Source organism: Apteryx rowi, unplaced genomic scaffold (assembly GCF_003343035.1).
Source record: "Apteryx rowi isolate R43461 unplaced genomic scaffold, aptRow1 scaffold_298, whole genome shotgun sequence".
Taxonomy (NCBI): domain Eukaryota; kingdom Metazoa; phylum Chordata; class Aves; order Apterygiformes; family Apterygidae; genus Apteryx; species Apteryx rowi.
Window position 1 is genome coordinate 884,090 of NW_020449396.1, and position 21,162 is coordinate 905,251.

Genomic DNA, 21,162 nt, shown 5'->3' on the forward strand with positions numbered 1-21,162 from the left:
GACGCATACAGCTCAGGATCTGCACAGAGACTTGCCAGAAAGAAAGAAACACTTCATTCCCTATATATTGGTATAGCGAGTGTGGAGCTGTTGGTTTAGAGGCGCATGTTTAGCTCATGCAGATCAGGTTAGCTTCCTTGATATCCGCCAGGTTATGCTGATTTTCATCAGTTACGGATCAGTCCCCCGGTTTTCCTTTAAACTCCTGACAATTTCAGTAATGTGCAAATCATGGCAGAATACGAAAGCAGCCCAGTTTCTATTCTAACGCCGTGCAGCAAGCAGGGGTCACTGGGTAAGCTCTCTCTTCTTTGCTCTCTGAATTTTAATTGTGGCGATTTCACAGCCCGGCTCTAATTTCCAACACTAATTCATAACGAGATCTCTGCGTTTTGCTTAGCTCCCGGCTTTCTGCTTGGCGCTCGCCAGGTTGCTCTGGGTACTGTTAGATGACTCCCCGCTGAGAAACTCCGCATAATTGCAGGAAAACTCGCAGCGCCTCTCCCCGGAGATCTGCCAGGCAGAGCGAGCCGGAGTTCGGCTCCTGCCCCAGAGCTCCGCGCTCGTTGCTCTTTATGCTTCAGCTCGCTCTCACGCGGCGAAGCAGCCAAACTCGCGCACCTTCAAGGGCATGTAAAACTTGCAATAATCCAGGGCCTAATCACAAAAGGAGAGTTTGCCGAGCCTGTCATCCAAACACCTGAGGTGGGAGGCTAGACGTGCGCACGGCACAGAAAGGACCACGCCGAACGCGCACCACGCGCGCGACGGCTTCGCAGGAGCCAGGCGGCGGGATAAACACGGTCTGTGACCTAACTGCGCTATCTCAAAATCATTTGCTTCATCTCTGGGTGGAGAGGCAGTTTGCCACGTGCAAATGAATTACAGTAAGCCTGACTCGCATCGGCACTGAAAGAGAGGGTGGGCACCACCATTTTTTGCATTAATCTGGCGCTGCAGCAAGCCCTCGCATGACGAACGTCTGCACTAATACAGCTTACCTCTGTAGCCAGCGCTGGTAACCACACTGCAATATTTGGCCAGATTAAAGGGAATCCTCTTCCAATTTAAAAGATTTGCCAGTAAAAAGGGAAATCAAAGTAGTCAATATTTCAACTTAAATGGGCAGGGTTTAAAGCAGGCATATGATCAACTTTTCGCGGAAAGTCAGGCTTCCTTAAAGCATTTCAAACCAGGCAACCTACATTGCTGTGTCTTTTCAAAATTATGTCTTAAGTCAATTATTGCTGGAGGAAGGGACAGAAGTTGTATGGAGGAGTTTTATTCTGATCATTTTAATCCAGGGGAGATACAGGAACATAGAAAGATGCACATCACCTTGATTAATGAAAGCCTCCAAACAGCGTCACAGCTTCTTTGCCTACTACCTTTAGATGAACCCGATCTGCACCTCTGATCTGATCGAGGGCATGAGGCTAAGTATTCACTTGCCTTCACTCCTGCAGAAGTTTTCACCGTCGCAGCACCGTCTGAGCAGAAGTGCCAGAAGCGCCAAGATTGCTAAACATTTCTGCTTCCTCTGCCGCTACTCCTGGAGCGAAGAGGAGCCGTACAGAGTGAAGGGTGGTCAAACACCGGCGCAGGGGCCCTAAGAGATTGCAGATGAAGTCTCTGCAATACTTGTTCTTAGAGAAAAGGTCCAGAACCGGCGTTATCACACCGCTGTGCTGTTTGCAGCGGTGATAACGTTCCCATCAATGTCAAAAACGGTGCAACAGTAGGAGCAAACGGGCTGACAGCGCGGGCAGCCAGGTGTGCAGCCATGCACGCCCGCAAAGACTAAAAATAGCATTTTGCAGCAGCGCAGCCCTCCGCGGAGCAGCTTGTAGTCAAGGTTTATTGATTACATCTTCCTCAAAACGAGAAATAAGTGAAGCAAATAAAAGCAGAAGCTAAACCGAGCAGAACGCCGCCAAAGCCGTGTCGGATGAGCAGCTCCGTGCCCATTGCCTCGGGCAACCTGCTGCCGAAGGATAACGTGCCAACACTAATCGGACGAGCCTTTCCCTTCCCACCAGGCACGCCGCTAACTCAACAGATGAGCCTTCCTCCGGGCCCATCGGCCCTGCTGCCCTCCGAGCTACGTTTCCCCCGCAGCATCCCCTCGCCACCCTGCCCAGCTTTGCCCTGTCGAGAGAAATCACGCGATCCTGAAGATCCAGAAATATCTTATCCAAAAATAGCTGCAACTGCTTCTTCGAGGAGCAGGGAACCGCTGCTGTGCTGAGAGCCCAGATGGCCCACAAACAGCCTTGGCTGGTCAAACACACATGCAAGACACACTTTGGTTTTATCTAGCAATAACGCATTACGAAAACCCACAGCAGATTGCGAAAGAAGCAAAATTGTAGGCTCAAGGCCACCCAGCTCCCACCTCATTTTAGCCAAAGGCAAATACCTTACAGCTCTCCTGCAAGGAAAGGGAGAGAAACGCGGCTTTGGGAGACACCAGGGGAGTGCAGGCTTCTACCTACAGTCCAGCCTGCCTGCTGCGTGGCAAAGTCTGTGCTGGCTCGCAAGGCCTGCTCCATCGTGCTTTGGAAGTCAGTGGTTTGCAGAAAGCTTTGAACGCATCCCAGCGGCTGCATTGTAAAATAATGGCCCAGTGTGAGAAATGAGGTACAGGGGGAAAAAAAAAAAATTCTCTTGCATACAAAGTAGTATTGATTCATTTTGGAGCGTGCTCAATCATCCTCTAACAAAAAAAGCGCATGCGTGTGTGCCTATCCCCCATTGAAGAAGATATATTCCAAAACGAGGAGTGTTAGTCAACTGCTGAGTCAGACGCGTCACTCACCAAATCAGATCTATCACCTGCAAGCTCAGATACATTGCCCGCTAAATGAGACAGATTAGCTATTAAGCTAAATACATCAGCCCGCGGCCTGGCTATATTCACCGCTGGGCCAGAGACGCAGCGGGCTCCAAGCTCCCACCTCCCAGTCCGCATAGATCACTCCGTAAACCGTACGCACACACAGTACATTCCCCACCACAGTACATAATCAGGTAAGCTTGATCTAATGGGCCTACCTGGAATCGAACCCATCGCTGTGTGACAGCCATTAATGGCAAATACATCACCTCCGAAAACATCAGCTTTCCAGGGACACACTCATCACGGGACTGGGCTGAAGTCACTGTCAGAAAATGTTACCGTTTGCAGTAGCTGTGAAGAAAGAGTCATTTTTTTTAGAGCTGGTTATTAGACTCCAAACGCGGGAGACACCGGCCAAACTACGCAAGCAACAGGAACCAGGGATCTAGCCCCGGTGCAGAAGAGATACCACCGTCCGTCTTTTGCATCAGCTTTCCCAGACGTTTCGGGAAAATCTAGCAAGCGCACAAACAAAAAATCCCCCCAGGCTAAACAGAACTCAGATACCAGGTCACCTCCAATGCCTATACTATGGCATAAAGTAGTTAATTATCCCTGTGCTTCAGTACGTTGCTCTCTTAAAGCTAAGCATCAGAGTTCAGATGGCACTTCACTTCTTCAGGGAACACAACCCTACCCACTGCAGGAGATGAGACTTAGCGCTGGTAGTAGCTTTTTAGGAGAAGGAGAAAAGGGACGTTATAGGATAGCTAGTCCACACGTGATTTTCGACCGATTTCCTATTGCACTGTCCTAAATGCACGTGGGGAAGCAGGCATTAATTCAGGGCCTAACGGAGAGGCTGGGGATGAGCAGGCTGCCTCTGTGCTTGTGTTGCTCAGCCAGGCGTGATGACAGAAGCTCATCTCTTTTTCATGCCCACCTAATACAGGCCAGGTAGTAAAGCACATTTGCTTCTCTTCCTGTGACAGCAGTTCGAATTACCTTCTCCTCCTGCCATACCAATGGGCAGAGGACCTCGCGCTCCTTCCCCCACCGCTCCCAGCCAGTTCAAGCCGCAGAAGAGCCCGAGATCTTCGCAGCAGTGCCAGCTGATGCCTACCCGCTCCTCACCAGTCCCACGGCACACGTGCCACTGGGAATCCAACCTGGCGCCAGAGGATCGGCGCGGGGTCACAACCCAGACTGTTTAAGATGTTAGCTCAGCCGCCTCTCCCACGTTACATCCAAACACTCCCGTATTTTGCAAGCGCTGGCACGTGAAGAGCAGAAAGGGGGCCTGCCCTTGTCCCATGCCCCAGAAGGGGAAGGGACAAAGTTGGGGCTCCTGGAAATTAATGCACAGCCCCCAGCACAATGAGGACATTTACTACTCTTGCAGCATGGAGCTGAACAGTATCTGTTGAGCATTAGCCTAATACTTGATCATATTGCAAACTACCAAGGGTCTCATCTGAGAGACACGCTTAAAGAGGGATTAAAAATCCATTCATTTTCAGCAAAACACTCCAACATGCATCTCACAACACGACTACGGCGTATGCCAAAAGCTTTCTGAGACAGGAGCAGGTATCGGCTTGGCCAGGATTAAGACTGCACGCCAAAGCTGAAAGACAGGGAACCCCGCTAACACTAGCTTCTGCAAGGCACCTACTCCCACCACCCCACCGCACAGCAGTAAAGCCACCACTGTCCTGCACATCTGGCCACCCAAAGCAAGGTCAGTGTTAGGTCCTTCTGGCTGCACCCCCTCAATCTGTAATGAACTAGGATGGATACCTTACCCTGGTTTTTCTGGCTTAGCCCACAGCCAAGTTTTGCCCAGCCTGCGGTTTTCTGTGACCGGACAGCAAGGTGCTTTGGGTTTGCACTAAAGCAACCCCCCCCATCACGTCGGTCCCAGTCTGAAGCAGCGGGGTGCCCTGCTTAAGCTAGAGGCAATTCAACTGGGGGAAAGACTTAGCTTCTTTCCTGTTATGTCTGAATTTCCCTCGCAACCGGTTATCGCCTTCTGAATCGGAAGACGTTCCCCAAAATGTGGGCAAAGCCAAGCGTAAATGAAAAGGTGCAAAAGGGCCAGATGCGCACACTGTCTCCGACCCACGGCTCCCGTGGAAAGCCACGGGAGCAGAAAGAGACTGAGCCCTTTAGTACATCTGTTCAGTTTACATAGCTCCCCAATAGGAGCTCAGCTCCACAGAAAATTTCATTCATGGTCTATGGTTTAATTTTGTCAATTCATTTCCTTTTAGTGAGTAGTATCTCTTTTGTTATTCTAATTTAATCTTTGGGATTTACTCTTTTACATTCATTTTAATATTCACTCCACAGAAACAAACTGATATGTCAACTGCTGAGCGCACTGGGTTTCACTGGAGAGGCTTACAGCTTTGGTTTTTCTGAAGCACAGCGGCATGAATATAGGCACAGCGAAACCTGCACAGGCAAAAGAAGCGAGAGAGCGAGATGATGGCAGCATATTTTTGTGATGAGGCCTATCATTACTAACGCAGAAGTGCACTTCCAGGAGTGCTGCAAAAATGCAGTTGTCTTCCTTTCTTTCGCTCCCTCTCCCTCATAGGAGCACATTTGAAAGCCTAAAAAATAATAGCTTCTTTTCAGCACCTCTTTTTGCCCAAACTGGTAGGAACTGCAGAAGCCCCCGTGCTCCTAGCACAGCCTAACTTGGAGACGGCAGAACATCTTCCCCGAGACGCGGCTGTACAGTGGGTTCGGAGTTATGGAGACTGACACACCTATGAACTCATTTTAGCCTACCCTGAGAAGACCACCAATTAAAGCTGCCCAAAGGACTATTAGGAGATCTTGCTTTCTGTGGCTTATAAATCTGTCAGCATTTTATCACTTGACTTGATTATAGTCCGTCAAGTATCTAAAAGCTCATAGGAAAAGGGAAAAGTATGTTATTTGGCCTGTACTGAAACAACTAACACTTTGAGGAGCAGCCCGACTCCGGCTTTGGTATTAATTTTTGTCTCCGAGTTGGAATCTCTGCTGTCTGATATGCAGAGCTTTGCTGAGACGGGGACTACATCTCCCTCCTTGAACTCTCCAGCCTGTCACAACAGGCAGATTCATATAGCAGCTTTTGCTTCTAATAGACAGCCAGGTAAAGGGGAGAGATTTGCATGAGTCTTGCAGTTACTAAACTTCTTCAAGACCTCTGTCCTACGTCAAACCTATAAGAAATTAGTCAATAAGCTCAAAAGTTTGTGGAGAGCAGTTGGATGGGGGAATAAAAGGGTCAGCTGGAGAATGATTTCATTAGCCTTACATGCTAAAAAAAAGGTTTAGATAGTCTCTATTTTCTTTAACTAGTTGTAGCTCTTCATGTGGTGGAAGCTGGGACTTTGCACATTGTACAGAAATGTGTTGGTGCTAGAGATGTGCTACTGGCCCAGCAGAAAATTCCACCAAAATTTTGGCAAGGTAATAGGACATCAACAGTAGAAATGAGCTAGGGGAATTTAGGGATAGGGGCTATGCAGGATGTGCAGATGCGAAAAAATAAGAGGAAAAAGCAGAGGAAGACAGGGCTGGCTGGATAGGAGCCCTTGCCAACTAGAAAGGAGGGCTGTCATGTGAAGTTGAGGGCTGACAAATCTTTCAGCCAGCAAAGAATTGTTTAAAATTTCATGCCTGGTGCTTCACTTGTTCACACCAGTTAAGAACTTGTCCTATGGCTTTTGTTTTAGGGCAGCACACATCCAATATTAATGGTATGGCTTAGCTTTGTAAACCTGATGACTCTGATTGTGAAGAAATAAGATGGTATCAAAAACTGTGCCTGAAGACCTTGGTGAAAACTCAACCACAGGTAAAGAGCTTGCTTCTCCAGCTCAGTTCCTAGATGCACACTGCAGCAGGTCTGATTTTTTATTAGAGAATAAAACTGAGCTAGTTTGCACGGGAGATTTGTTGTGTCATACGGTAAAGTTGCTAGTCGTGCAGAAAACACAATGGTAGGCTGTATTTCAGACTGAAGCCTAAAGATATTTGTTTCAGAGCAGAAACTCTTCTCTTACTGTAATGGGTTGCTTCTTGTTACAGTGGATTTGTAAGTCTGTCTTCACTGCGTTCAGCACAATAAACAACGCCTGTAGCTGTTCACCTGGTAATGCGGGAAGACAAATAGTCCCGATAGTCAGGATTACAAGTGGGCAGTAATGGATTTTGTGGTGAGCTGGTAATTGGAAAAAAGCTTTGGGAACAACCTCTACTCAAAGTTCAGCACATTGGAGCATTTTAATCAGCGCTTTCGAAACGAAACATTGGCTTTTGCTCACCTGAATGTTTAGGGGCTCCCTTTTCCCCCCAAAAGCAAGCTGGTCAAAGCTGAGTTTGCGAAGCGGTCAGGACTTGCAGAAACCACATTTGCAGTCTAGAAACAGTCTGGACCAACTAATGTTACCCAGCTCAACCTGTGACACTGTGAGCGTGCCTGGCACAGCCTCAGCCCTACCTGGCTGCTGCATCCCACACTGACAGGTCCGGGTGGTAGTGTGACGCTGGAGGCAGGCTGGCTGCTTTGGCAGGACCAGACGTGCAGAGTACAACTCATTTCTGAACCTCTGTTAAAAGCTACCTCCAAGAAACCTTTTCTCAGAACAGTTGGAGAAGGAATCTCCATGTACGGAGATACTGCGGGAAGGGAAAGTCTAGGTGCCATCACCTCTTTCAGCACCACTGTTTTCTTAGTCCACTCACTCACCCCGGGCAACCTTCACAGCTCTAGGGGTGGAAGTCTCTGTACTCTTCCTATTGCAGAATTCAGCCATAATTGCAAACACCTCCCAAGGCAGGCGAGAGTTGCTTTGCTTCCCCTCTGGAAGGCGCAAGAGATGCTTGCAGTTCTGCCTCTTTCTCATGAATTGGTGAATACCATGCTGCCAGCATGAGGAATCTGCTTCAACCCCACATACAAAATTGTTGGCATTCCCACACAGCCCAAGGAGAAGTCCTTATGAAAATTTTGCTCACGTTTCTCATAGCCTCATCATTTATATTACGAATGAACTGCAGGTCAAATATCCCAGCAATTCACCTGCTAGCTTAACAGCTTGAGGCCCTGCCTCAGGGCCTTTCACACCAGCATGTATTAACTACAAAGAAATGTCACCTGCACTAGTCATTACTGTTTCATTACAGTGTGGAACACAGGTTCTTCCTCCATTCACACACCTCCATATGAAAAGCTCTTCCCACCTGATTTGTTCCTCCATCACACAGGGCTGGGTTATTATAATATACCTGGAAGCACAAAACAGTGTATAGGAGGATTTTAGGAGGAGCCAGGCTGCTGCACGCTATTCCCACTGGCTCCAAAAATAGAGACCGAGTAATGGGCTACAGCCCCGCTCACTGCTGCCCTGCGCTCCCTGCATTCACAGGGACACCCGTGCTTCTGGCCACCCAAGTGCAGACTGCCTGCAGCCCAGCCTTGAGGGACCCGGCATCGGGACCTTTTGCCCATGCACACCACCACCAAGGTGGATGAGATCTTAGCATGTGGGCAACGAGACTAGGGAAGGAGATGGCATTTCTAGATTCAGGCAAGCCTTTCCTCAAAGGGCAAGAACAACTTTGAAAAGAAAGGAAAAGCAACAGTAAAGCCTGCGATGTTCAGAGCAAGCCACCCACAGCAAATCTGCTGGGCAAAGGTTTTCTAGCGCACGTGATCCGAGTGCTGCGTGGTGCTCAGCTCTGCCTTACAGTGCACGCAGATGGGGCCATGTCCCCACAAAACTCCTAGCACAGGGCTCAGCTGCCGGAGACAGTGAGAGCTGAGGGACGCCCTACAACAGCCACTCGGCAAGAAGCGAGAGCAGCTCAAGCCAGAGATGACAACAGCCCCCAGAAGATATAAGTGGCTTCCTAAAACTGAGGTCACCTGAGCTGCAGGAAAGGAACCGGCAACGGGACTCCCCCTCGGTGGCACCTGCCTGTACACAGAAGGCAAATGATAAGCCCTCCACCACCAACTGRAAGCGCTGCATGAGACAACTGTCCTTGAGAGAAATTATCCCTAATCGTCCCCAGAGGGTGCACTCTCTTAGAGCTCAGTCGGCAATTCAAATCCGGAGTCCTTGTTCCATCAAAACTTGATTTGTCCTAAGATCTGCAGTATTCTTTAGAAAGAAAAGTTCAGGAAACATATCTCTCTCCATAAATCCAATCTGAAAGGTCCCTGGAAGGTATATATGAATGTAGACTGCAGCAAATCATTTCTAATAATTCACGTCTAATGTGACATACGGCTAAAACAGCCAAGGAGTTATCCTGAAAACTACCTGCAATGTGAGCTTTGTAAGCCTTTCACTTCCTAAAAGTTTTATATGCTGTATTACTGTGGGGTTGGATTCAATGGGCTAAATAAAGCTTCCTCTTGCTCTTCCAAACTGAAATGTAAAATACCACGGGGAGGATATGCATTTCTCTCCTACACGGCAGCACATACAACATCCTTTCACTGAAAAAAGCACTACAACAGTCAAACCTCTGGGTCATTCTTCGCTTTGTGAAAAGGCTTAAAAGTATATGTTAATGCTCCCTGTCAATTTTTCTTCTCTTAGCCTCTTCCTTCCAGGGCTCTCATTACATTCCCCTTCTCTGTAGTTTTTAAAGGGTTTCCTTGGTTTGACAATTTTGCTGAAGGCAATTATGCTACCTGCCTTCTCCTAAGCTTAACATACAAGAGCAGACGTGGCACACTATGCATATGGTAAGAGCTGTTTTAAAAACACTTGGAGCTTGCTATTGAATCAGATTGTGTGGCTTGAGTCCTTTGGATCTAGCAGAGCCTGTGAAGCCCTGAAACTCAGCTTTGGGACAGTCTCTTATCTAAAACTCAGGGATGAAGTGTTTATTGTTCAACTGGAGAGATTCTTCTGCATTAAATTGGAAACAAGAAACATGTATTTAGACACTACCCAGGAAAACAAGCTCTTTGGGATGACAAACAGCAGCACAGCTACATGTGCTAAGTTAAGTAAGTGCTCAAGAGTCAAGTGGATTCACCTTTCTGATGAGGAACAGGTTCTGATTTTCAGTTTGCAATGACCTGTACATTTATTTACAGCTTTGCAATGGATCTCTAGTACCTGGCAACAAACTCCTGGAGACTAGGTGCGCTGTTATCCCTTTACATATGATTTGTACAGGGAAAAACAAGTCTGTGCAAAACAGGAGCTCACACCATGCAGCTGGCTCTGAATCAGCCACAAAAAATATCCAACTCCCCCTTTTTTCACCTACCATTATTGCACATTAGTGGTTATAACCGGCTTCATGTCCAGGGCACTCCGTCTGTGCGTAGAAGAGCTTGACATCCACCAGCCATCACCAGCCAGCCTGCAGTCCAAGTCCTACTGCAGGACTCACCTCCCATAACTGAACACGAGCTATTTTATCCACTTCTCAGTTATCAAAGCCAACGTACAAGTAATTACACAAGCAGAAAAACTTTTGAAGCCTGGTTTCGGAGTACTTTCATTCCGTATGTCTTTCTCTCACACACGTGGATTCCCTAGCGTGCAATTATACAGCTGAATTCAAATTTCAGCCTTTCCCGTCAGTGGGGCACTGATACGGGTGCTTGGCTTGACTGCGTATTTTCAGAAAACTCGTGCAAACTCAGCAGACCCAAGACCCCTCCTCTTCTGTAAAATAAGGTTGGAATCAGCTAACAAGTTAAAATATCACCAAGGTGGAAGACTGGAGAAAATGAACTACATTGGAAAAATCAAATCAAAAACTAGCCCATGCAAAGAGCGGTAAGTCGGAGAAGCTGATTAATAAGAGAAAGGAAATAAAACCCTACAAACACTTAGGCTGACCACAAAATGGGCCTCAACTCCATTGGCAACAGTGTACCTCCTCTGCCCAAGCACTGGTACTGCCTCACCGCCTAGGCAATGCCACTGGGTATTTAAGGGAAAGCAGGGAAGAGCAGATCCCTCAGAAGCTACCGCCTCCTTATACTCCCCCCAAACACACATGCAGTCTTACGGCAGCTATTTCCCTGGACAGGAGAGCATACCAGGGGACAGAGGAAAGCAGGAGACCAAATCCTTTAGCACAAGTTATTCCAACACCTTCCGCGACAGGAAGACTCTCTCTCCCAYGTACCTGCCTAGTTTCCCTTGAGCCCACGTAAGCGTGTAGCACCGCAACACTCTTGCACAAGACCCTGTAGTTTCTCGGCTCTCCATCTGTTAACGCCTGCATACACCTACTGCATGTCCCATAAATGCTGCTCACGATACCAAGTCACAGACCTTCCAGGAAGGATAGGAGTGATGATACAGGATGAATTCACAAGAAAGCAATGCCGTAGCTTCAAAGTGAGTCGCTCCGTTCCTCTGCTGCTGTTAAGTCCTGTCATCATCCCAAATACCACTTTAAGGAGGAATTCCCACCACAAGGGAATCTGCTTTCTCAGCCACCATCTCAACACACTTGTTTTGCCAGGSACAAGCCACTGTACCTAAAATACGAAAATAAATTTGCACCCTTTGAGGAAAACACGGTGCAGACAYGGACCGGGTTGAAGCCAAGGGCTTCACAACCCCACCGGTGGGGGCAAGACATGCACATCCCAACCTCATTGGAACCCAACACGGAATTTGGGGAAACTTAAGAGAATCTAAGAAAATTTAAGAACTATAGCTAAGTATTGCCTAAATTCTGAGGGTTTGAAAAGGTAACTTTAARGACACATGAGCTTGGATTTCGTATTCGTTTCTGTTACCTTTAAAGGCCTACTGCTTTGCCAAGCAGATTCTCCCTATCAGGGAATCTAAATGATGTGTGAGCCATACCGGTACACAATATATACTGTCACAGCACAAAGGACATTTGGAAAGCTGAAATTGGATGAACTTTACAAGAAAAAGCCAGCTTGGGGAAAGCTATTTCTAAGCATCATTGCCAAGTTTAAGTAATATAGTAATGGTATGAGGCTGGATGCATAAAATACCATCTGGAAAATTAAAATACACGCAAAGGTGGTATGGGGACAAGTAACATCCGAATATTAGGAAAGCAAAAATGGTGAAAGAATTAACCCTTGACGGATGCATTCATGCCAGAGATGGGAAYTGTGCAAGAGGGGGGAAGTCTGCTTCTCTAGGGCTCGAGGCACACATACCTCTCTCTCTGGCCTAACTCATCCTACAGATCACACCACCAGTTTAGCCCCAATTCTCCAAAACATTTAAGATCTTAACTTAAAACATAAGCTTTAATGCTTTTAAAACTTTAAACTCACTCATAAAGTACTGAAGTGTTTTAGTCCACACTTCAAACCCGTTTGCTGCTGTCTCTCCTACTATGTGTTCGAAATCATACTCTTTTCTTCATCTCTCTCTACGACTGCATATACAGTCTCACATACAGTGAAAGCTGGCACTGTAACAGATGATTTTACAATGTTAGAACTGTTTTGCATCAAGAACTGAATTAGCACTGTGGATAATAAATTTGACAAATTCTGTAGAACTCAGTTCTCCATCCCAGAGTAATCAGAAGGTGGCAGTATTTCAAAACGTTATTTTTCGGCTCCACCAGAGGGGCATTTATTTGTTAATTGACTGCTCGTTAATAATGTATTTTATTATTCCTAAAGTTTAAAGGTCAGGAGCTGTAAGGAGAGAAGCTCTGTTGAGCTGGAGCAAAAGCAGTAACCCACAYGGCACTGCAGTTTTGAAGGCAATCTGCTGAATCCATTGCTATGGGGAGACCTGGATGGTTGCACTTGTTTCCCCACCACTTCTATTCATTGCAAAATATTTGCTGGCTTCTTTTAAAGAGGAGTCCACTTGAATAGGATGAGAATTTCCTAGCTGCCCACAGCTTACTCGTGTCCCAAAGTGGTCCCTAAATTCAACTATGTTACCAGAAAATATTTTGCCTGATTTGTAACCCTGCAGCTTCTATAGATTTATACAGAGCATCTCCTTTTGCATTTCAAACTCCAGTCCTTCCTTTTATCAACGGTTACACGCACCGTGCACTGGTGCCCCTTAAACCAAAAAACATCCCACTCCAATGTTTGAGCAGCCACTGCTTTGCCTTCTCCCCAGGAACAACAGAAAGCACACTTTAACAGCTCAACCTTTTAGTACCTACTGCTTTACGTACAGACGAACAGCCACGCTCAGCAGCAAGACCTTCACTAGATATCTTCACAGGATGTCTACCTGGGGCTTGAAGCTCTGTTTTGAACCTCTGGATCAAGTAGGAGCTAGTGTGTTCAGGAAAACCACTGCAAACAAGGTGTGTGTCCACAGTCTGGAGCTCCCACGTGCACCAGCCCCACAGTGAAGCTGTCCCTGATTAAATTAATGAAGAGGACGAGATGCCAAGTCTGAGTTCATCCAGACCAAAACACTTGCTGGGATTCATACACCTTCATCCCTCAGGTGTTTTTGCACAGCTACAGGAATCATTCAGAAGAGAGACGTGTTTTGATGGTGCTTTACTGAGCCTACTCACTGTGTCAAATCACCTGTGCCAAAATATTTGAAGGAATTATTAAATATCATAAAAACTGCTCATGAGACAAAAAAAACACTGAAAAGATCCAAGCCAATGAGATATTTAAAGCAAGCTGAGATAAGCACTAGGAAGACAGCAACATTCTTAAAACAGCCTTAAATTGCAGTAGGCTTGGACTAACACTTCCCAGCGCCTACGGGGTATTTATTTGGAYTACAAAAACCGTTTAAAATAGTGGAGCATTTTCCTGTAAGTRCCTTCGAACTCACTCCAAAAAACGCAGCAAAAATTATACACGTGGTAAAGCACCTCGGCGCACTTGCTAAGGAACAAGTAGGGGTTATGTGTCCAACTCTTGCTGCTTTTCAGCAGGAAAAGGATGTCTAATTGGCAATTCTACCTTTACATATACCCGTTCTTTGGAGCCATGCAGCKTAAGCTACTAAAAGCCAAGCACACCTGAATTTCATCACCCCTCTCCCCTAGCRCACACACACTGTTTCTCTCTCCTCTTTATCATTTCTTTTGCCATTTTTCAGATGCTTTAACAGGACATTACAATAACAGACTTTACAATAAACCTCGTTTCTCGCATTTAGATTTTGATCAATTGGAGGAACAGGAAGCAAACTTTCATGTATTATTAAGCACAACATATTCACTGACTGCAAGGTACCTTCACTTTTTAAGGGGAGTAAACTAACAGAAAAAGCAAGTTTATAGCACAGATGCAGAGCTGGCATGATGTAGAGTCAGGGAAGCTTGTTTAAATCCTCTAGATTCACGCTCATGCAACTAAGAGGCTTTTCGGTCCTTGGGAAGAGACAATTTGTTAGGGCACTCTGTTTCCCAGAATATGATTTTAAGCCTTCAAGCACCAAGATGAGAACAGTGTCTCTGCGGTAATTGGTAGATACTGTAAATCTGCATCTCGCATCTCTGAACAGTAACGTCCCAGGTGAGGAGTCATCTGGAAAGGAGCAGAACGACACTACAAACACATGCGTGTTTGCAACATCTTCAGCYCGTGACATTTCTGTGCAGGGAATCGCAGAGGAGAATCTTCAGAGGAGAAGAAGGGATGGCTTGGAGAATTTTAATTCATTTCAGTTGACACACTTATCCCCTGGGATTTTGCATCTGGGATGGTTTTATGACTTTTTAACAACGTAATGGAGTTAATCTTTACCTACAGCCCCTTTGCTGAGATCTGTTCCAACAGCAAAATGGCATTTGTGTCTATAGCCAGAAGAAAAAAACCAGCATATAAAGGCAAAGAGCAGGCGAAATTCCTATGAATATGGATTCTCCACTTCCCTTGAGTATGCACTGATCGAACTGACTACTCAATATTCTGTGCTTACCTGAGAAAATGACTTAAGGCACTGGATGCCGAATATAGGTTAAACTCTGCTCACATTAAAACAACGCAAAACAGAGACATTTACTGGAGCTACTCAATGTCTGCAGCAAGGCAACCACAAGGAAGTTTTGTCCACCTTCGCTCTGACATAAGAAGACCGAAGGGCCTCAAAGGGCTTTGATGTGCAGAAGGCAAGCTCATAGTGAGACAGGAAGGTCTTTTCTGTTTAGGTGGACTGGAAAGAAAGCGAGGACTTGTGCCCTCAAGCCGCACCGATCCCTTGTTCTGTTACCTCCTTACAAAACAGAGAGCCGAATAAATCTCATGCATACTCCCAAGATGAGTTACCCCCATGCTCAGTTATACTGCACAGGGCTCAACTGAGCCGGCTGAGACAAAAGCAGGGGTTTGTTTTAAGCACGGGCTCTTCTTATAACGCCAGCTGGTTTCGGAGGCGTGAGTTTTACAAGTACTTAAGCACTGCTTTGCTTAGTACTGCGGTGTTTAACTGATTTAGGAGCCCGACTGACTTTTATAAGGAAGTTAGGCACACAGAAGTGCAAGTCCTATTTGTTCTGGTGTTATTTAGGGGTCTTCCATACGGCCAAGGGGCAACAGTTGTTCATCACCTCTCCCCATGTGCAAAGTCAACCAGGTTGGGACCAGCAGGAACCCCCAAGGCTCTACAGATGCAGATTTAGGCACCCAGATTCTCTAAAATCTGCCTCTGACTGACTTAGGAAAACAAACCGCTTTAGAGGACTAGAAGTCTTGTGCTGTTTTGAAAATCCTACATCCCTTTTGGCTCTGAAAGCAATCTAGCTCATACCCAGGAAGGAGTTAAAAGTCCTCTCTGTACAGTAGTTAATGCTAGAGTGATTTTTCCTCATATTAGTTTCCAATACATTTAGTTCCCAGAGAGGGATAGTTTTGCACTGGCATGAAGCAGATTGGAAGAAAACAGTTTTCCCATGGCTTTGCCAGGCGAGGCGCTGCTGCACGCAGCTTGACTACGCTGATACTAAATGCTTTGATTTTCCCTGTAAATAATAGTGCTTGAGAAAACAGCCAGGTGAATCCTCTCATTATACAGAAAAAAGGAGTCAGGGAGCACGGGGCATCTTACTGGGTGCCTCCCCTTCTCCCCCACCCCCTTCTGTTTTCCTGGATTCAAGCTTTAAAACGGGTTATATTTTGCCTGCAGCAATTTCTTTCAATAACTGCAATTATTCTCTCCCATTGTTCTGACTCTACAAGCAAATTAGGGGAATTCAAAGGCAATTTTCATGATTGTTTGTTGTCAGGGGCTTCTGAATGGCTGCTTTATTTTACTGGGACATTTCATTAAGTAAATAAGTACGGCACAAGAACCATAACAGCCAGATAAAGATCAGTTCGTTTAGGGACAGATCCTGCCTGGTGCTTCGGTGAGGATGCAGAAGAGCAGGAGGCCCAGAGGGACTCCCCCCTGCTGGACATAACCGCAACTTGTGTGCTTAAGAAAAGGCAGGATTGCTCTCACCAGTCCTCTTCAGACAGCCCCAAAAGGCTGGAGGTGAGCCCTGACTCCGTCCTTTCTGCAGAGCGGGCCTGGAGTATCCAGGGATGAGGTCTGCTCTGAAAGCAAAGGACTTCAAAGGAGAATCTTCTGTTTCACAAAACCTGCAGTGCAGCTGCATACATTTCCTTATTCAAAAGCCCTTCCTGGTGCTTCGGATCTCGTTACAGTTGTCTGAACGGCTAGAGCAAATCCGGAGAGACCTACCTTCACTCAGCTTGGTGCGAGTCGCTGCGCGAGCCTGAAGTGACTCAGCCTCCCGCTCGGTCCCGTGCACCTTCAGCCGCCTTTCCGAACTGCTCGCCTGTGGATGTACGCAGTACAGTCTGCTCTCCTCCACCAAAAGGCATTTTCTCTTAAACAGCAGGGACCCTGGATAGGAGTACTTATCTTTACAGCTSTCATTTAGTACCTGTTTCACAGTCTACCTGGAAATTCGTGCAAGCAGGGGATAGCCCTTTCCCACCGCCTTCTCTCTCAGCGCTTGCACAGCGGGCAGAGAGAAGTCGCAGGCTACACCGACGTGCACCCAACAACCAGCATGACGACCTCGTCCTTGGGACATACTGCATGGGAAGTAACGCTCACAAAGCGAGCTAAGAACAACAGCAAGGCTACACTTCCGAAAAAAATCCAACATTGAAGCCTCTAAAAGGTCTGGACTCACGTATCCATTTTTCCTCCTCAAAGTATCATGCAAGCGAGGAGGGAAAAATGGCATCTGTCAATGGCAGGGTATCAGGAGCACAAGCCAAATTGTTTCACACTCAATATGGACGGAGCAAAGTGAACATGCGAGGCAAACCTAAGCTAATAATTTACAAGTGCTCCCACATCTCTGAGGTTTTTAACATGTAATGCGACTGATTCCCACTTCCATCATAATATGCACATACTCCTCTGTCAGGCCACTGTAAAGAGAAGCCAGGTATAAAAGATGACTAGCCTAATATTTTTAGCCTGTTTTCTTAAGAAAGTGACACTTACTCAGATAAACAGAGGTTTTATGTACGTCTACTGCCTCTCCTCCACTCGCAGCTTTTCAATCCTCTGATCAACTGCAATCAAATCCAATGGAGTGGGAGATGTCTCAAAGACAATCAAGCGACACAAGATTAAGCAGGACTCAATACAGCCAGCACCATGCAGGTGTTTTGCTGGATAACCTTCTGGTACTTGCAGAACTGCTTAACCACATACTTAATTAATGTTGATGAGAAAGCACAGAGAAAGGAGAAGCTTGAGCAAAATACCTGCAACCTGAACCACAGATCCAAATTTGGAATCTTACCTGCTCTTCTAATATCATTTGTGCATCATAGATGAATATCATTTGTGCATCATAGATTTTGTGCTACCCCTCTCCAGTAACGAGAGAAATCAAATCTATCTCCTTCTTCTAAATGACTCAGTAGGGAGAGGATCAGAGACACTGACAAAACACCTATCAACTCCCATGGTGGGTAAGGTGCCCTGAAGAAGACCTAGGCCACAGCCGCAGCTGGGCAACCCTGTCTCCTCTAGAGCTTGAACACTCCTAGCACCAAGTTCTACAGAAACCAGTCTCCAACTCAAAGGGTGGTAACCATCCTTCCCATTCAGCTGCATCTGAGGTGGGGGTGGAAAAGAGATGAGATGTTGAGGAACAAAGCCTTAGAAAAGCAGAGAATTGCAGAGTCTTTCAGGGTGGAAGAGACCTCAGGAGGTCTAGTCCAAATCTCCTGCTGCAGCAGGGTTAAAGCCTAGTTCATATCAGGCTGCTCAGACCTCTGGCATTGTGCAGTTGGGTCCCCAGGACGCACCAAGGGTCTTGAAAAATATGATGGAAAAATTAAAAGAAGGAAAAGATTAATAGTAAGGAAGGTAGAGAGAAGTCAGAAGAGTAAGTATCACACCAGTCCTGTTTTTCCTTCTACAGGGAGAAAGCTGTTCTTCCCTGGAGTGCTCTCTTGGAGCAGTACGATTACCAGCACATCCCTTCATGTCAGAGATGCATGCTCACAGGAATTTCCAAAAACCCACAGGCAAAAAACTGACTTCAGCAGGAGGGGATTAGCAAGCTCTCTTCCAAGGGCTTATCCTAAGGCAACTTGAGCCTGGTTCTGGAAACATTCATCTAATCTCAGTGCCAAAGACGATGGGAATGTGAATTGATAAGCTCTTCTCACATTAGGTCTGCAGACCCCAATCTAAATGAGCCATTTTTATAACTTTTACTCTTAGTTTTCTGAATCCTCTTTCTCTGCTGTCTCTACAAAAGGCAAACACACACAACCTGCTCTGATAAAGTTGCTCTGCGCCATGTTCCCCCAAGCTCTCCAGGCCTAAGGAGAATTGGTGCTTTATTCATGGACTTTCTGCCATCCAAAAACGTATTTTTCACCCTTTGAGAATAAAGGCAGCAATTCTGTTAAAAACAAAACAAAACAAAAAAACAGCCTATAGATTTGCTCACTCCAAATAATACATAGGTTATTGATATGTTCTACAAAAACAAGGAACATTTGAATATAGCAATCTGGGAACCGAACTTGGGACTCGTGAACTGCAGCACTCCACAGGCATCAGCAAACTCCTCATGTTTTCCAGTATTAACCGAGAAAGAAAGGCAAAGTTGTCTCCTAAGTGATACACCCCCCTGGTTCAGGAACCTCTTTCATGGCAATGGGATTTGACCTGTGAAGCTAAGCACTAGTAATGAAAATCCCCCCACTGCCAGCTAGGAAGCATATACGAAAGCCTCCTGAAATAAGACCTCTGTTGTCCATCTTCCCTTCACCATGATGTTGAAGCTTAGGGCTTTCTTCTGCTCCTGCTGCTTTCCAGATCAGCAGTTTCTGGGCATGGAGAAACACCTCCTAGGTCCCTTTTTTTCCCCATCAGCTCTGGGCTTGAGGGTGCTCCATGCATGCCATGCTCCCCAGCAAGCTCTCTCTCCCTCCCGTCCCGATGGACTCATCTCACCCGGACAGCAGCAGCCAGGACAAGGCAGACAGCTAKGTACGTCCAGACTGCAAAACTTGTGTAACACAGTACCAGACGCACAGATTTTATCCAGTCAAAACCAGCTCCACCATCCGTCCTATGCAGCAAGCCTTGGGCTCTGCAGTCTCGTGTCTATATTCTGAGTGACAGCAGGGGACGTGCTCCATTGCCAGACACCAAAGGAAACCAGCAGCCTTGGCACAGCCTTCCCCAGCGTTTTCCACACTCGCCGCAGAGATCAATACCAGCCAAGCCCTAAGTATCGCGGGATCTCTTCCTGCCACCTCAGCCTGCTTTACATCCTCGCTCTTCTAGGTAGCCCCACCAAGAGAAAAGACAGCCGGCCATGAGCCACAGGGAGCCTTACATCTCATCACCGCATGGTACCGAGCCCAGTTCCCTCCTCTGCCGAGATCTAGACAGCCCAGGATTTCTGTCCCATTTCTCTAGATTATAAAGAAATTAATAGAAGAAATGAGGAAACTGGTTTGGTTTTCATTTATTCCAATTTTTTTTTCAAATCTAAGCCTACGTGAAGTGTTAGAGAGAACCTAAGTCAAAACAAATCGGTAAAACTAACGAGGGTCATTCAGCAACCCCCACCCCCAACTTTTTCTCTCTTATTCTCTCATAAAGTAAATTTATAAACTTAAGCGAGGGCAGAAAAATAATCAATGCTTTCTAGAGCCATTATTGGAAACATCTGATGATAAACAACACTGCTAGCAAAAAAACCCAAATCTTAACACTGTAACCTTCTCTATTGGCAGTCTTAGGCTGGCTCTGTTATCGCCGGTCAATAGAAGGTTACTTTATGATAATTTAAGAAAGATTATCCTGTTGGTTGCTGAAGAACCATAAATAGCAGTACACTGATAGATAAAATAAGGCTGGGTAGCCAAAGAGAAATAACGAGTCTAAGCAGTCTGGATCTAACCCTCTTTATTCCAAATGACAGCTCTGCACGTTAAGCGCATTTTTAAACAACACATGCTTGCCATCCCAATATACAACAACATCTGAACTACCAAAAGGATGTTTTCGATTCAGACCTTCATCTAGCACCTAGCTGCTGCACTAGAAGGACCTGATCCAAAGCCACCATATGTAATGGAAGTCTAATGTCTTGGATCTGCCAGTGGCCCAAAATTTCAGATATGGGGGTGGTGTATGCAGCAGAACTCCTCTTCTCCATCAATCCCTCCTAACTTGCTGCAGTGCTTTCAGAGACTGCAGCCACACTGCTGCATTTGCAATGGGATTATGAGTTGGGCAAAGACCAGAGTTGAGCTGCCCTATCCTTTCTGGGAAGCACATGCACCAAAGACCCCAACAACTTGTAGTCTTTTGAGCTATCTTGCACCGGATCGGATAAAGGTACCTGCACAGGGACAACTCAAATCCTTCCGGGTGAGGCAGATCAATCAAGAGGTATGAGAATAAAGTTCCCCAGGCCCCCCCTGGGATTTGCAAAATCACAGCCTAACCTCCAATTCTGCTTTCAGTGGAATCCCAGATTTTTAACAGTACCCCGCACGCCCACTGTGGCGCTCCAGGGAATTCCCATCCATTCGAGCCTTTGCTGCCACGGAGCAGCCGCGGCTCTCCTCCCGGAGGCAGGGAGGGCGCCCGCCCCTCGCTGCTCCCCAGCAGCCTCCTCGGAAGAGATGCGGGATTAAAATGGCCACTCRGCCTATCGATAAAAGAATAAGTTACAGCAACATATTCAGGACTGCCCAAGAGATTTAGAGACCTAATCCCGACCAGAATGAGATGAGCACTGCACAGTGTCGCTTCTGAAAACAGGACCTAAACCTCAGGCGACGTGGGCACCCTTGCAAATCACACTGCGCATTTATACTGAAATAGGAACAAACA